Source organism: Triticum aestivum, chromosome 5D, assembly GCF_018294505.1.
Source record: "Triticum aestivum cultivar Chinese Spring chromosome 5D, IWGSC CS RefSeq v2.1, whole genome shotgun sequence".
Lineage (NCBI taxonomy): Eukaryota > Viridiplantae > Streptophyta > Magnoliopsida > Poales > Poaceae > Triticum > Triticum aestivum.
The window spans coordinates 202,298,016-202,313,809 of record NC_057808.1 but is presented as its reverse complement, the minus strand read 5'-3'; the positions used below and the strand labels follow the sequence as shown (position 1 = coordinate 202,313,809).

The following is a 15,794-nucleotide window of genomic DNA, read 5'->3' as shown; positions in this document are numbered from 1 at the left end:
GTTGTATGTGATACAATCAGAAAGGTTTTGTCGATCCTAAGGATGCTAAAAGGTATGCTAGCTCCAGCGATCCATCTAAGGACTGGAGTAAGCATCTCGGAGTTGGAATGTACGCTTTGATGAGATGATCAAAGATTTTGGGTTTATACAAAGTTTATGAGAAACTTGTATTTCCAATAAAGTGAGTGGGAGCGCTACAACATTTCTGATAAGTATATGTGAATGACATATTGTTGATCCGAAATGATGTAAAATTTCTGGAAAGCATAAAGGGTTGTTTGAAAGGAGTTTTTCAAAGGAAGACCTGGATAAAGCTGCTTACATATTGGGCATCAAGATCTATAGAGATAGATCAAGACGCCCGATGATACTTTCAAAGAACGCACACCTTGACATGATTTTGAAAGAGTTCAAAATAGATCAGCAAAGAAGGAGTTCTTGGCTGTGTTACAAGGTGTGAGTATTGAGTAAGACTCAAGACCTGACCACAGCAGAAGAGAGAGAAAGGACGAAGGTCTTCCCCTATGCTTTAGACGTAGGCTCTACAGTATGCTATGCTGTGTACCGCACATGAAGTGTGCCTTGCCATGAGTTGGACAAGGGGTACAATAGTGATCCGGGAATGGATCACATGACAGCGGTCGAATTTATCCTTAGTATGTAGTGGACTAAGGAATTTTCTCGATTATGGAGGTGAAAAGGAGTTCGTCGTAAAGGGTTACGTCGATGCGAACTTTGACACTAATCCGGATGACTCTGAGTAGTAAACCGGATTCGTATAGTAGAGCAATTATTTGAAATGGCTCCAAGTAGCGCGTGGTAGCATCCACAAGATGACATAGAAATTCGTAAAGCACACATGGATCTGAAAGGTTCAGACCCGTTGACTAAATAACCTCTCTCACAAGCATAACATGATCAAACCAGAACTCATTGAGTGTTAATCACATAGTGATGTGAACTAGATTGCTGACTCTAGTAAACTCTTTGGATGTTGGTCACATGGTGATGTGACCTGTGAGTGTTAATCACATGGTGATGTGGACTAGATTATTGACTCTAGTGCAAGTGGGAGACTGTTGGAAATATGCCCTAGAGGCAATAATAAATAGGTTATTATTATATATCCTTGTTCATGATAATCGTTTATTATCCATGCTAGAATTGTATTGATAGGAAACTCAGATACATGTGTGGATACATAGACAACACCATGTCCCTAGTAAGCCTCTAGTTGACTAGCTCGTTGATCAATGGATGGTTACGGTTTCCTGACCATGGACATTGGATGTCCTTGATAACGGGATCACATCATTAGGAGAATGATGTGATGGACGAGACCCAACCTAAGCCTAGCACCAGATCGTGTAGTTTGTTTGCTCAGAGTTTTTTTAATGTCAAGTATCATTTCCTTAGACCATGAGATTGTGCAACTCCCGGATACCGTAGGAATGCTTTGGGTGTACCAAACGTCACAACGTAACTGGGTGGCTATAAAGGTGCACTACAGGTATCTCTGAAAGTGTCTGTTGGGTTGGCACGAATCGAGACTGGGATTTGTCACTCCGTGTAAACGGAGAGGTATCTCTGGGCCCACTCGGTAGGACATCATCATAATGTGCACAATGTGACCAAGGAGTTGATCACGGGATGATGTGTTACGGAACGAGTAAAGAGACTTGCCGGTAACGAGATTGAACAAGGTATCGGGATACCGACGATCGAATCTCGGGCAAGTAACATACCGATTGACAAAGGGAATTGTATACGGGATTGATTGAATCCTCGACATCGTGGTTCATCCGATGAGATCATCGAGGAGCATGTGGGAGCCAACATGGGTATCCAGATCTCGCTGTTGGTTATTGACCGGACAATCGTCTCGGTCATGTCTGCGTGTCTCCCGAACCCGTAGGGTCTACACACTTAAGGTTCGGTGACGCTAGGGTTGTAGAGATATTAGTATGCGGTAACCCGAAAGTTGTTCGGAGTCCCGGATGAGATCCCAGACGTCACGAGGAGTTCCGGAATGCTCCGGAGGTAAAGATTTATATATGGGAAGTCTTATTTTGGTCACCGGAAAAGTTTCGCACTTTATCGGTATTGTACCGGGAGTGTCGAAAGGGGTCCGGGGGTCCACCAGCCCCCGGGGGGCCACATGGGCTGTGGGGGTGCGCCTTGGCCTATATGGGCCAAGGGAACCAGCCCCAAGAGGCCCATGCGACAAGAGATAAGAAAAACGGAGAGTCCTAAAGGGGGAAGGCACCTCCGAGGTGCCTTGGGGGGGAAGGACTCCTCCCTGGCCGCACCCTTCCTTGGAGGAAGGGCCAAGGCTGCGCCCCCCTCTCCCTTGGCCCTATATATAGTGGGGGGAAGGGAGGGCAGCAATACCTAAGCCCTGGCGCCTCCCTCTCCCTCCCGTGACACATCTCCCTCCTCCCGCTTGCGCTTGGCGAAGCCCTGCCGGGATCCCGCTACTTCCACCACCACGCCGTCGTGCTGCTGGATCTCCATCAACCTCTCCTCCCCCCTTGCTGGATCAAGAAGGAGGAGACGTCGCTGCTCCGTACGTGTGTTGAACGCGGAGGTGCCGTCCGTTCGGCGCTAGGATCATCGGTGATTTGGATCACGACGAGTACGACTCCATCAACCCCGTTCTCTTGAACGCTTCCGCTCGCGATCTACAAGGGTATGTAGATGCACTCCCCTTCCCCTCGTTGCTAGAGTACTCCATAGATTGATCTTGGTGATGCGTAGAAAATTTTGAATTTCTGCTACGTTCCCCAACAGACATAGTGGTCAAGACCAAGGACAGGGCAACTCTTGTACAAGACTTAGAAGAGACGTTTGCCAACCTGCGCAAGATCAACCTCAAGCTGAACCCTGAGAAGTGTGTCTTCGGTGTTCCGTCCGGCAAACTTCTCGGGTTCTTTGTGTCGCAGCGCGGGATCGAGGCAAACCCAGACAAGATCAAGGCTATTGAGCAGATTGAGGCGCCCAAGTGGATCAAGGATGTGCGTTGGCTCGCTGGCTGCGTTGCCACCATGAGCCGATTCATCTCCAAGTCTGCCGAGCGCGCCCTTCCTTTTTCAAGATTTTGAAGAAGGCGGGCCCCATGGAGTGGACCCCGGAGGCCGAAGTAGCACTGCAGGATTTTAAGAAGTACCGCTCTTCTACACCAGTACTGGTGGCGCCTAAACCACAAGAGCCGTTGCTGCTGTACCTGGCGGCGAAGAATCAAGTGGTCAGCGCCACGCTGGTGGCGCAGAGGGAGGTCGACGAAGAGGCAGTGGAAACGGCAGGACCGGCGGATGGCACGTCAGAAATTCCCCCGGCAGGGCCTGGTGCTGGCAAGGCAAGGCCCCCGGCAGAGTCTGACGCCATCGGGGCAGGGCTCGCGCAGCCAAATGAAGTGGTGCAGAAGAAGAAGATGGTGCAGCACCCAGTTTACTTTGTCAGCTCCCTCTTGCAGGGGGCTAGGTCAAGGTACTCCGGTGTGCAGAAATTGCTCTTCGTCCTCCTTATGGCCTCGAGGAAGCTGCGTCATTACTTCCAAGCCCACGAGATCACTGTCGTCACCCGCCTCCCGTTGCAACGGATACTGCATAACCCAGACGCAACCGGAAGGATTGTGGAGTGGGCCTTGGAGTTGTCAAGCTTTGGGTTGAAGTTTGAAAGTACTTCGACAATCCAGAGCAGAGTCTTGGCGGAGTTCATTGCAGAATGGACCTCAACGCCCGACGAAGAAATCCAGGAGACCGCTCTCCCTGGCAAGGAAGCAAGTTGCGACTGGATCATGTACTTTGATGGGGCTTTCTCGCTGCAAGGCGCCGGTGCCGGTGTGCTGCTTGTCGTACCCACCGGAGAGCACCTCAAGTATGTGATCCAGATGCACTTTCCCAGGGAGATGTCCACAAACAACACTGCTGAGTACGAGGGGCTGCTTGCCGGTGTCAGGATCGCGGCAGACCTCGGGGTGAAGAAGCTCATCGTCAGGGGTGATTCGCAGCTTGTCGTCAGACAAGTCAACAAAGATTATCAGAGTTCGTTGATGGAGGCCTACGTAGATGAGGTGAGGAAGCTGGAGGAGCGCTTCGACGGTATACAAGCGGAGCACGTTCCCCGAGCGGAGAACGACATCGCTGATTACCTGTCAAAGCGCGCTGCATTCAAGCTACCTGTGGAACCAGGTACCTTTTTGCTTCGGTTAACTCAACCATCTGTCGAACCATCAATGGAGGAGAACAAGCGGAGGAAATCAGGCCCCGGCAAGTACTTTCCCACCGAGCCCCCAGGGGCCGCCGGCAAGGGTGTTGCCGCGGATTCTGAGCCTGCCAAGGGGCGGCTGGCTCCGGCAGGGCGCCAAGCCCTGGCCATAGAGACGGCTGCCCCCATGGCGGAAGAGATGCCTTTGGTCCTTGCCGTCGAGCCCTAGGCTCCGGCATGGGCACAACATACCGTCCGTTTCCTCCAGACAGGGGAACTTCCTGAGGAGCAGGAAGAAGCGGAAAAAGTAGCCCGTCGGTCTGCCTTGTACCAGTTCGTCGATGACGTCCTGTACAGAAAAGACCGAACGGTGTGAAATTGAAGTGCATCCCCCGGGAGGAAGGACTGAAGCTGTTGGCAGAGATACATGGAGGCATATGTGGCTCCCACATAGGGTCGAGGGCCCTTGCCGGCAAGGCTTCTTCTGGCCCACCGCCCTCCAGGATGCGACGGGACTAGTAACCAGGTGTGAAGCGTGCCAGTTCCATTCGAAGAAGCTTCATCAACCAGCTCAAGCCCTTCAAATAATCCCTCTCTCCTGGCCGTTTTCGGTTTGGGGGCTCGACATACTGGGCCCTTTCCCTCGCGCTGTCGGGGGCTTTGAGTACTTGTACATCGCAATCGACAAGTTCACAAAGTGGCCGGAGGTGGAGGCAGTGAGGAAGGTTACCGCACAGTCAGCTGTCAAGTTCTTCAAGGGGCTAGTTTGCCGTTTTGGTGTACCAAACAGAGTCATCACCGACAACGGCACGCAGTTCACAAGCCACACCTTCATGCAATACATCCAAGGCCTTGGCAGCAAGGTCTGTTTTGCTTCCGTGGCACACCCACGGAGCAACGGCCAGGCGGAGAGGGCAAATGCTGAAGTGTTGCGAGGCTTGAGGACGAAGACTTTTGACAAGCTACACAAGAGCAGAAGGCGCTGGATTGATGAGTTGCCGACGGTTCTTTGGTCGATCAGGACGACGCCAAATCGAGCCACCGGGCAGACACCCTTTGCCCTAGTATATGGGGTAGAAGCAGTTCTCTCCACGAACTCATATACGGGTCACCTCGAGTGCTCGCTTATGACGAGCTTGAGCAAGAGCAATTGCGGCAAGATGACGCAACGCTCCTTGAGGAAGATCGTCTTCGGGCGGCTGTGAGAGCAGCGCGCTACCAGCAAGCCTTGCGCCGCTATCATAGCCGCAAGGTTCATGCCCGAAGCCTTGAGGAAGGCGACCTTGTTCTTCGGCGCGTTCAGTTGGCCAAGAATTCCAACAAGTTGACGCCAAAGTGGGAAGGCCCTTATCTAGTAATACGAGTCACCAGGCCCGGCGCAGTCTGCCTGGAGACCGAAGATGCCGTCCCAGTGAGCAACTCCTGGAACATCGGACATCTTCGCAAGTTTTACCCATAAGGTGCGGCTACCGGGCCTCCCGGCAGGCCACCTTTTGTACAAGCTTTGTCGGCAAGGCATGTAACCCTCTGTGCAAAGCCAGGCGCAGACCCTGAGCATAAATAAATGAAGCGATGGCGCCCCAAGTTTTAGCATGCATGCTAGGTCAAGTCTCTCCCTCGGTTAGGGTTGATAGTGCTTAGCGGCGACTAACCCCTAGCCTAGAGGTCGAGTGTGCGTCTTTCTGTTCTCTTTGGTTCGCAGGGCATATGGACACTTCTGCCGAGCCGCTTGGGAGAAAGGGAACGAACCGGCGCTCCGGCCCCGGCAAGCCAAGACTGCCGGGGGCTGAAGACACAAGGATCCAACCACGGCAAGCCAAGATTGCCGGAGGCTACGGATTCAGATAAGTCTTTTACCCCCCTGTTATGCATTTCCGTACAGAACTAGGACATGTGAAACCTCGTTTATATTCTTAAAACCACCGTGCTCCCCCTTTCCTGTACCCAAGAGCTACCTCCTGGGTCAGAATTTGGTCGTAGTCGCGGTGGCAAGGAAATGAAGGAGGGGCCTAACTCTACTTCGCCCCTGCCTCCGCCAAGAGCGCGAGAATGGTCGACTGAAGTGGGGAGACCGCAAGGCCTGTTGCCGGACAACAATGTTTATCTTAAAAATAACAAGGATTCGTCCTTGGCATGGGCCTCGCTCACGCACAAAGAACCCGACAAACACCCTTTTTCATTAAAAACATCCCATACAGGTACAGTTCATACGGAATTAAAAACATGAGCAAGGGGATTACAAGTCTTAAAATTAACAAGTGCCCGCAGGCTTATAAACTAAAAAGAGATAAGGTGCCCGTAATCCCTTCCGTGTCCCTCTCCTCAGAAAGTGGAACAAGACAGCAGGAGGGCAAAAGGGGCGCCTAGGCGAGGTGCGAGGAGTAGAAGGCACCAAGTGAACACCTTGGTGCCAGGAAAGGAGCTGGAAGACGAGGCAGTGGGCCGGCAATACGCGATGAAGGCGTCAGTGCCCGCGTACTCCGACTTGACGGCCGCCACCCGCCTTCTTTGCCTCCTCAGGCCCTCCTACGCCAGCCGCCCAAGGATACGACGGGGAGAGCCCCAATGGAGAGCTTGGCGAGGAAGACCCTCGGCAGGGCGCGTGGCCGAGGGAGGAGCGACGCGGTCAGTCGAAGTCGGAGTCGGCATCCTGCCGCTCGACTCCCTCGTCGTCGCTGTCGCTGTCCTCCTCGTCACTCCCGCTTGAGGAGGAATCTTCATCGTCGGATGAGCTCTCCACGCAGCACTTTAGGCGAGTTCCAAGATCTCCAAAGACCTTGATGGAGAGCAGGCCGCCCTCCATTAACTTGAATAGAGGACGAGCCCCGCCGTCAGGCTATGGATGCGAGCGAACGTCTTCCATCCACGGTAGAGATACATGACGTGAGGAGCGGGGAAGTCGACGTCGACCCGCGTGCCGCCGTTCCCACAGCCCCTCATGTGCAGTCCGAGGGTCTGAGGCGGATCGAGCTCCATCTCCCGAGCAAAAGGGGTGGGGAGGCGGAGACGACGATGCGGTGGCCGGCGCAGCCTGATGAAGAACTCGCGGGGCTGGTCCCCGACGTGGCCCTCCATCGTGGGAGGCATCGCTGGCGGAGGCACGGCCATCGCGCCGCCTCGTCCCCCTCTCCCCCGACCGCTGCGGCGACCTCGGCCTCGCCCCCCCTTCCTCTCGTAGCCGGCTCCGCCGCCGTGAGCTCGTGGGAAGGAGGAACGTGCTGTCGAGCGGTGACCCTCGCCCCCACCGTCGAAGGGCCTGCGCCCCCTCTCGCCATGACGGGTGGAAGGAAGGAGTGGAAGTGAAAGAAGATGGATGCTGGGAGAATGTGGGGTGACATCCCCCTCCCCTCCTTATAAAGAGCTGGGGTTGAGGCTCGGCCGCCCCACTCGGCTAATCCAGCCATCAGAGGCGCAGGGAAACAGGACCGACCCGCTGCCCCAATCAGCAACGGCCCGGTTTCCCGCCTCCACCGCCTGCCACCTGCATGGAGGACGCGTGCCGAGTGGGCAGAATCAAGGAGACGGGTGAGGGGACCGTTCCCCGCCCCGTGATCGTGGGCGGGGGGGGGGGGCGCCTTGAAGACTGCGACCCGAGTCCACCCAGTAAATGAGCCGCGCCTCCACACCTCCCTTTTTTTATGGGGAAGGCGCGAGCCGCCTCTTTACCACGATGTGACGCATGCATGCGGAAACCGCCCCACGCATGACCCCCACGTCACGCACGACCCTCCATGTCGCGCGCAGGTCGTGGGGAAGCGCAGAGAGCGAAAAAATACTGTAGTAAAATCCCGCCCCGACTGCCCGCGCACCGTTCTGGGCCTGGCCCAACAACGTGTCGCGCTTATGTGCGGCCCAGGCCCGGGGGCTCCTGTTGGTGTACTAAACTAGGGGCACTCCTTTGTACCCCTTTACTTGTGCACGGACAGTCAGAGCTGCACCCACGGCCACGCTAAGCAGAGCAGAGGAGGGAAACCGGGAAGAAGCCAAAGCACAAGACGGCCAAGGCAATGCCAAGACCAGGAACACAAGAGGGCAAGGAGGCGCGGAAGACTCCCTCGGCAAGGTTCTTGCCGAGGCAGCCTCCGCAGCCCCGACAAGGGCCTTGCCGGGGCAGCCTGCCCGATGCCAACAGAGCGAGCCTCCCTTGAGCCCACGATTTCCGACCCCACAATCCACGTTGGAACCAGGGCTCGGGGGGCACCTCCGTGGTGGCATGCAGATCTTTGTCAAGATCATAAACATACAAGATCAGATAAGGACCAGAAGACGGCGACCCTCGGCGGGATCCTAGCCGAGGAGATCCACAAGACCCCCGGCAAGCACCTTGCCGGGGACGACTGCGACGCCACGGCAAGACCCTTGCCGGCCCCCCGGCAAGGCCCTTGCCGAGGGCACCAGCAGGGCCACTGCCAGGCCCGCACCAGCCAAGGCTCCACCGCCATTCGCATGCAGCTGCTAGCCCAACCAGCTGGGCAGGCACCTGCGTGGCAACACGCGGCTTCCAGACCAACTCAGCAAGCACCTGCGTGGTGGCATGCAGATCTTCGTGAAGACCCTGCCACCGCGCCACCTCAGCAGCCTGCCTGCCTACATGGCACCGCATGCATTGCTGGCCTGGGCGCGTGTCGAAGCGAGACGGAGTGGCGACGGACGGGACGGGCCTCGCTCCCGTACCCGATAAAGCTAATGGACACCTAAGTAGCGCATTTAATGCGCTTTGTCCCGTAATGCCGGGCAATAAGCTCGCGCACTGTACGCCTTTCCACCTCCTGTGTGCCACTGTGGCGACCCCTTTTCGACTATAAAAGGAGGCCCAAGGCATGCTGGAGAAGGATTCGGCTCTTTGGAACTACGCAGCCATCGTAGCTAGTTCGAAAGCTCAAGAACACTCAATACATCCACCAAAGCAGAACTAGGGTTTTACGCATCCTCGCGGCCTGAACCTGGGTAAACGATCTTTGTGGTGTCTCCTGGACCTGCTTTTTTCACAACCCCGCGCCCGCTGACCGTAGAAGGGATTCCAGTGATCCCATAGGTGTTGTTCCCACCGACACCCCACTGGGCAGCAAATCTTTCCTAGGAGGGATGCATTAGGCTTAACAGGAAAATGAGCTTTAATAAATATTAAATGGGACGTAATTATAAAAACTGGGCAGTAACTATAAAAAATGCACCAAACACGTAATTAGTTTATAAAATATTATTTTTGGATTTTGAAAATTTTAATTTCATTAATTGTTGCGCGCGCAATGTTTTATTGGATTTTTACGTAACACAAATTTATATTGAAATTGTATTTAAACTGACTAGAAATTTCAGGATAAAAATATTTTGTATCCCATCATAATGTGGGAACTTTTTTTGAATTCTGTTTTGAACGGTTGGTTGAAATTATTAATCGTTGTCCTTGCTAGAAAATGGGCTGTATTTTTAACAATCTATAAATGGGCTGTAGTAAATTTCATTAGAATTCAAAAATGGGTTGTACATTCTTACAAATCGTAAATCTCTATTCCTAATGAAGCAGATGTTAGTCTCGCTTCCAGGTTTTTTATCCCATCTTCTATGGTTTTTTTACCTTCTCACACCTCACACTGAGCCGCCACGAACCGAAAAAACCTCGTACCGAGGCCCCCACCCGCCCCACGCATTCCAGGGCGTTACCTCCGATCGCACCCAAGACAAGCGAAGTAAATAAAATCTACGAAAATTAACCAACGAAAAAAAACTTACCACAAAAAACGGACCACGACAAAGGCCCCTCGCACCAAAAAAACGGACGAAGCGAAGGAGCGACGATCCCTCGATCTATTCGCGACGCGAACAACGACGCCGCCGCCATCGCGGATCCCAGGCGCTAGCCGCGGATCCCGTTGCCGGTGTCGAGGGGTCGTGGAGGCGCCGCCGCCGAGGTCCTAAAGGAGGCGCCGCCGTCGAGGTCCTAAAGGAGGCGCCGCTGCCATCGTTGTGGACCTCCGGGTCGCCATCGGGACACCTCTGCTGAGGTACGCCTTCGCCTTCGCACGGTGATGGGCATGGTGGCGGAAGAAGGTCGTCTTCCCAGAGCACCGCACGCTGGCCGCCGTCTCCATCCGCGGCCGCACCAACAAGACAGGTACGCCGCCGCGCCCTCGATGTATTCCCTACTCCTGTGCACCCATGGAAGTCTGCATCGCTTCTTTTGCCCCATACAGCCTTGACAGTCTCCACTAGAAATTCCTATAAAGGGGATTTATCTTAGAAGAACAATAGACAAATTCTATAACCAATTGTGAAAATTTTCTGTTATTTAGTGTTCCTGAATTAGGTCAAGAATGTACTGCTCACATTGCAGACTGTATAATTCGGATAGGTCTTCTTCTACATGGTGACTATTGATGCAAAGAAGGATTGCACGTCGTTCCCATCTTCTACATAGCCTATAGTTACGTGATTAATCATATTTCAATTTAGTGTGAATATTCACTGTCATGATACTTGTCTGCATCAAGATGAGTTTGTCGGTGCTTGATCTGAAATGGTTGCTGCTGTCCAGCCAACAGCACCGTAGACGAGCCCATCAACAACATGATGGAGACCATCCGTACTTCTTGATCCGGTATCTAAACCATTGGTCGTCAGTGTTGCTGCGGAAGGTGCGGAGGAGGGAGAAGGTTTTGCCGATAACTGGCACACCGAGGTTAGGTGTAGGTCTGGGCGCTGGTGCTGGTGGAGGCGCACCACTGGAGCTCGGCTATCACTCGGTCGGGCAGCCCTTTGAGCCCTTATAAAAATATCATGATCATCTTTTGGCGAATACAAAGGTGTTTATTACATCATAAGCAAAGACCTGTAGTGTTGCTTGTATATTTAGAGATACTATGGGAATTGATACACTCATAGCTTATTTTTCTTAGTTGTATGTTGTGTTGTCACTTATTTTTCTGATCTCTGTCGTGCATATGTTTTGACTAAATTATGGTTGTTGTTTATGGTTGTCAAATTAAGCCATTGATAGAGATAAGCAAAAGCAGTTGTTGATTGACAAAACGGAGAGACAACTTAGAGACACTATAACAGTTAGGAATTTAAGTAGCGGGACCAAATTATGTCATGCTTTATAACAGGTCATCGATTCTTCACGTAGCTCACTACTTGATTCTAACACTTTTTCTTTGGATACAGCAAGAATCATACCCCACCCACGCGGCGGCACGACGCAGAAGGGCTACATGGGTCTATAGCGGCGCGCGCAATGGAAGGACACCTATGGGAACAAGCTCACCGAGGTCTTGGAATTCCAACCTAGATAAACAAGTGAACTCATTTTAACAGTTTCCCTTTTTTTGTGATGCAGGCTAGCTCATTCATTAAGGGCTACTCAGCTCTGTTTTTTCCCTCCCTTTGGAGATTGGATTATATGGTACTCTGTGTTGAAGGATCTGTTCATGCCAAATTTAATAAATCTTGTCATGTTTTCATAGGTTGCCTATTTTCTCACTCTGCATGGAATGGTGAACGTTTGTAGCATGGTCACTTGGTCAGGTTTTGATTATTTTTGTCACTGCACATACCTTCAGAAAATAACCCAATGAGGCTAGCTTGTTCTTTCTACTTATACACCTACGCATGGGATGCTCTGTTAGTTTTGTTGTGCAAATAATCATTATTCCTGTTGATGAGCAATGATAATGGCTCCCAAAACTACAACATTTGCTGCTTCAGTGTATGTGTACCGAATCGTAAAAGAATATGATTATATCTTTTGCTTTGTAGTGCACCTGTTCACGAGAATGATGCTGAGAAGGCAATAGGTCCTGCTTGCTAGCTTTGTCATGGACACGCTTCAAAACTGTCTCTGTCCATGGGGTTATTGATTACTGCTTGTGATGTTTAAGAGTGATGCACAGGAACAGGATTATTTTTATGTGAAGGTGGATAGAAATAACTTTACTTGAGAAGGAGCTTTCCATTGCATCTGATTTGTACTCTCAGTATCAGACTTCATTCCTGTGAAGTAACATTTGGGCAAAATGGGCAACATGTGTTTGGTCATTGCCGTGCTTTGGTTTTTAGGCTCGTGCTATGATAACTTGATGACACCCCTTTATAGACATTATAGTATAGAGCATTCTCATGCATTAAGTCCAGTGCAAGGAAAATTGATAAAGTCTGCTAACTGGAACAGGATAGTTGATCCTTTCAATGGAGAGTACAAATTTATTGCAATAATCTATATATGCCGAACCTGTACACCTTGCAATAGGTAGAGATGGCTAAATTTTGTAGCTTTTTGTTCCCTTTTTTCCCATCAAAATTATGGATTTGGAAGCTATTCATGGAGTGTTTCAGTTGCCTGCTATATTATGGATTTGCAATGAGCACAAGCCTGCAACCTTGAAGGAAAAGTTGTTGCTGCTGAAGACATGACACTGTGGGTGAGATCTTTTATTATGTTAGTACAGAGTACAGACTGATATTATGTCGCAGCAACAATGTATAGAGCTTCAGAGCTCATTCTTCTCTTCACATAAGGTTCGGTTTAGAGTTCATGCTTTGTGCTTATTAAAAAACAAAGAAAAGGAATGAGTTGCTTGATATATTGGCATGTATATAGTGTAAAAAAACATGCTTACAGTTCTAACATGAATTTTACTGAACTGAGAGTTGTGATATGCAAATGTTTTATGGTCGAAGGTTCTGTACCATCGGTTATATTGTATAAAAATGGTCTCTGCTTTCATCTTCTTTGATGACATATTTTCTTGTAAAAATTGGAATGCATTATGCACCTGTTCTTTTCAAGGTGGTTCCATTTTTTGTCAATTTATAAACTTTTTATGAATAGTAATATAGACGCATGTTCTTAATCTATTTTGGATTTTTGTTCACCCCGAAATGCAGTGTAGATCTGCCATTGACATTTTTTTGGAGCACTGGTTGAACATTTGCTGAGATGTTGATAGGAAAAGCCTTTGTTTCCTCATAAAATGTTGCCCATTAGTTAAACTTATTGGATACATGCAGTGGGCATGATGACCATGTACAACTTTTTTCAGTTAGAATTGTGTCTGCTATTGATCTATCTAACTTAATACAAAGAACTCTGCATGTTTTGGAAACAAGAGGTAATGCAAACATTTAATTCTGTTGTGAACTTCTGATTCAGCCTTGGGGCATGGACGGCGAGAAGTGTAGGCATGTGCCTAGCGTACCGGACCATGATGGATTGATGAGCTGATGTCATGTGGCGGCTGGTTAACCGGCGGCGGTTGGAGCCATCATCCACCACGAGTTCGCGCTAGGAGCACATGGGCAAAGGAGAGGATATGTTGGTGCTGTTGGAATAAGGTTTATTGGGTCGTCCTCCTCCAGCAACATATTACACAATGTACTTAAGCCGATTTATTCTCTTTGGTAAAAATGGCCCTCATTTGCTTGATAAAACTTTACTTTCGTAAAACTAATTGAGTTAGGAACCATAACATATACTACTACATCTATGTCTGGTATCTATCTGATTATATTAAACTGACAGTTTATTCTTCTTGCTGGAAGGGGTGTCGTGAAAGATGATCTGGATGCTATTAAAGTTTTATATATGTTGCTGTCCATGTGAGTCATTTCTATGAACTATGCTACTAATCGTCACATAAGGTCATATGCTAACTCTTGACCTATGTACACTTAAAGGTCCTCTCACCTTGGATCATATCAATCTGCTATCAATGGCTGAGACTGAGCTTTGATTTCTCACCACGTGCTTAAATCTATATTTTTTAAACACCTCAATCTTCCTTGAATTTTCTGATACACCAAGCAGCATCGCAAGTTAATTGAAGTAATTGGTCTTGAAAACATGTATTCTTTCCTGTCCACGAAATGTAATGCTTTGGGGGAACCTTCAATCAAACTTAAAAATAAATTAGTACTGATGTTGTTTTTCATAAATCATGAACCAATAGATGTACTTGTTAGGATAACATGGAAGCTGACTTAGCTGACAGGTTGGATGGATACTCATTATGGGCATTTCAAATGATGCCATTGTTTGAAAAAAAAAGAATGAGTTCATCATTTGCTTCAAATTTTTTGCTTTGTTTTTATATATTGCATTTGAGGAGACCACACGCTCTTGAAACTTGACACTATATATTCATTACTATATGCAACAAGTTATATTCGTTATATTTCTCTCTATGGGGCATACTAGACTTATTTGCAGTGACAGAGGCAGGGGCGAGCTGGGGCCCGGGCTAGCATTTTTCACAGCAACATTACTGGAGCTACCAAATATGATGTTCTGGAGAAAATTTATTTTGATGATTGTGGAAAAGTTTGGAGACTGGCGTGTGATATTACTGATAAAGCAAAGACACACATAATCTGGAAACATACACCATGGATGATGCGCTTGCGGCCATGGGGCAGTGGAATCCAAGCACTTGTTAATGCATGAAGACAAGGGTTGGGTTGTACTCCCTCCGTTCCAAAATATAAGTCTTTTAAGAGATTCCAATAAGGGGCTACATACGGAGCAAAATGAGTGAATTTACATTCTAAAATATGTCTATATACATCCGTATGTAGTCTTTTAGTGAAATCTTAGAAAGACTTATATTTAGGAACGGAGGGAGTAGAAACCATGGAGCTCAGTCAACTATCAATCCATGTGATGATGTATCTTTTACTCTACTATCAATACATGTGATGATGTATCTTTTACCTCCCATTAGTTTCTTGTAAATCTTTATCTGGGTATTGAAATTCATAGTTGATTCTATATATCTTTCCTTGCCACTGAAGTTCATAAGGTAACAAATAATATATCAGATTTAGACATTATTTCTACTGTGTATGTGTGTGTGTCCTGCAGTTAATACTTGGCCAGAATGTGGCCAAGGTTACTTTTTGCGATGTGCTGGGCCAAGGGTGAGGAGGACACTTGGCGGTGTAGTGATGATGAGATGGTGCCTGAACAAAATGGTAAGATGTGCTAGGATTGATCCAGGATATGTGAGGTCAATGGGTTCAAGATGGTGTCGGAATGAGAGCCAATGCAGCTGGGCGACATATGATGATTACATCGTTAGGAAGGAGAGGTGGAGGTGGTTGCAGATAGAGGAGATATAACGATTGGACAAGGAGACCTGCTATGCCAGCAGAGAATCGAAAGTGCGTTACAAAGGAAGATGAAGGACACATGTACCAACATGGTTCGAAACTATACACGGCACCTTTTTCTTATCAAATGCCACTATTTATTTTTGTCGTCACATGGTAATATTATGCTCTCGCTGCCAGGCTTAGGCGCCCGTTTGATGTTTAAACACACTCCGACGTATGAGAGAGAAATAAACATCAATCTTAAAATGACTTAATTATTTCTTTCTTTGCTTCATTTATATGTACTATAGCCCATAGCAACGCACGGGCATTTTACTAGTGGGATATAAGTTTTTTGCCATACACTTGTGGGCCTACTAAGTTGACGCGTCTTCTAAAAAAAGTAAGTTGACGCGTATGCAAGGCTTTGTCAACTTATAGTCAACACACGGTTCTAGCAGCAGTGGTCGCTGGATATCCATCCAACGGATGTTGTGCTTCTT

At 49.1% G+C, this 15,794-nt stretch overlaps 1 long non-coding RNA gene across 3 annotated transcripts; it reads left to right on the top strand.

Moving 5' to 3' along the window:
• Nucleotides 1–9,947: 9,947 nt before the first annotated feature.
• Nucleotides 9,948–14,917, top strand: LOC123120066 (uncharacterized). Of its 3 annotated transcripts, none has more exons than XR_006459310.1 (3): nt 9,948–10,321; nt 11,371–12,720; nt 13,355–14,917. It is a non-coding gene; the product is annotated as an uncharacterized lncRNA (long non-coding RNA). The 3 variants fall into 3 exon arrangements; XR_006459311.1 differs by having other exon boundaries at nt 11,371–13,536; nt 13,744–14,917; XR_006459309.1 differs by having other exon boundaries at nt 11,371–14,917.
• Nucleotides 14,918–15,794: the final 877 nt, after the last annotated feature.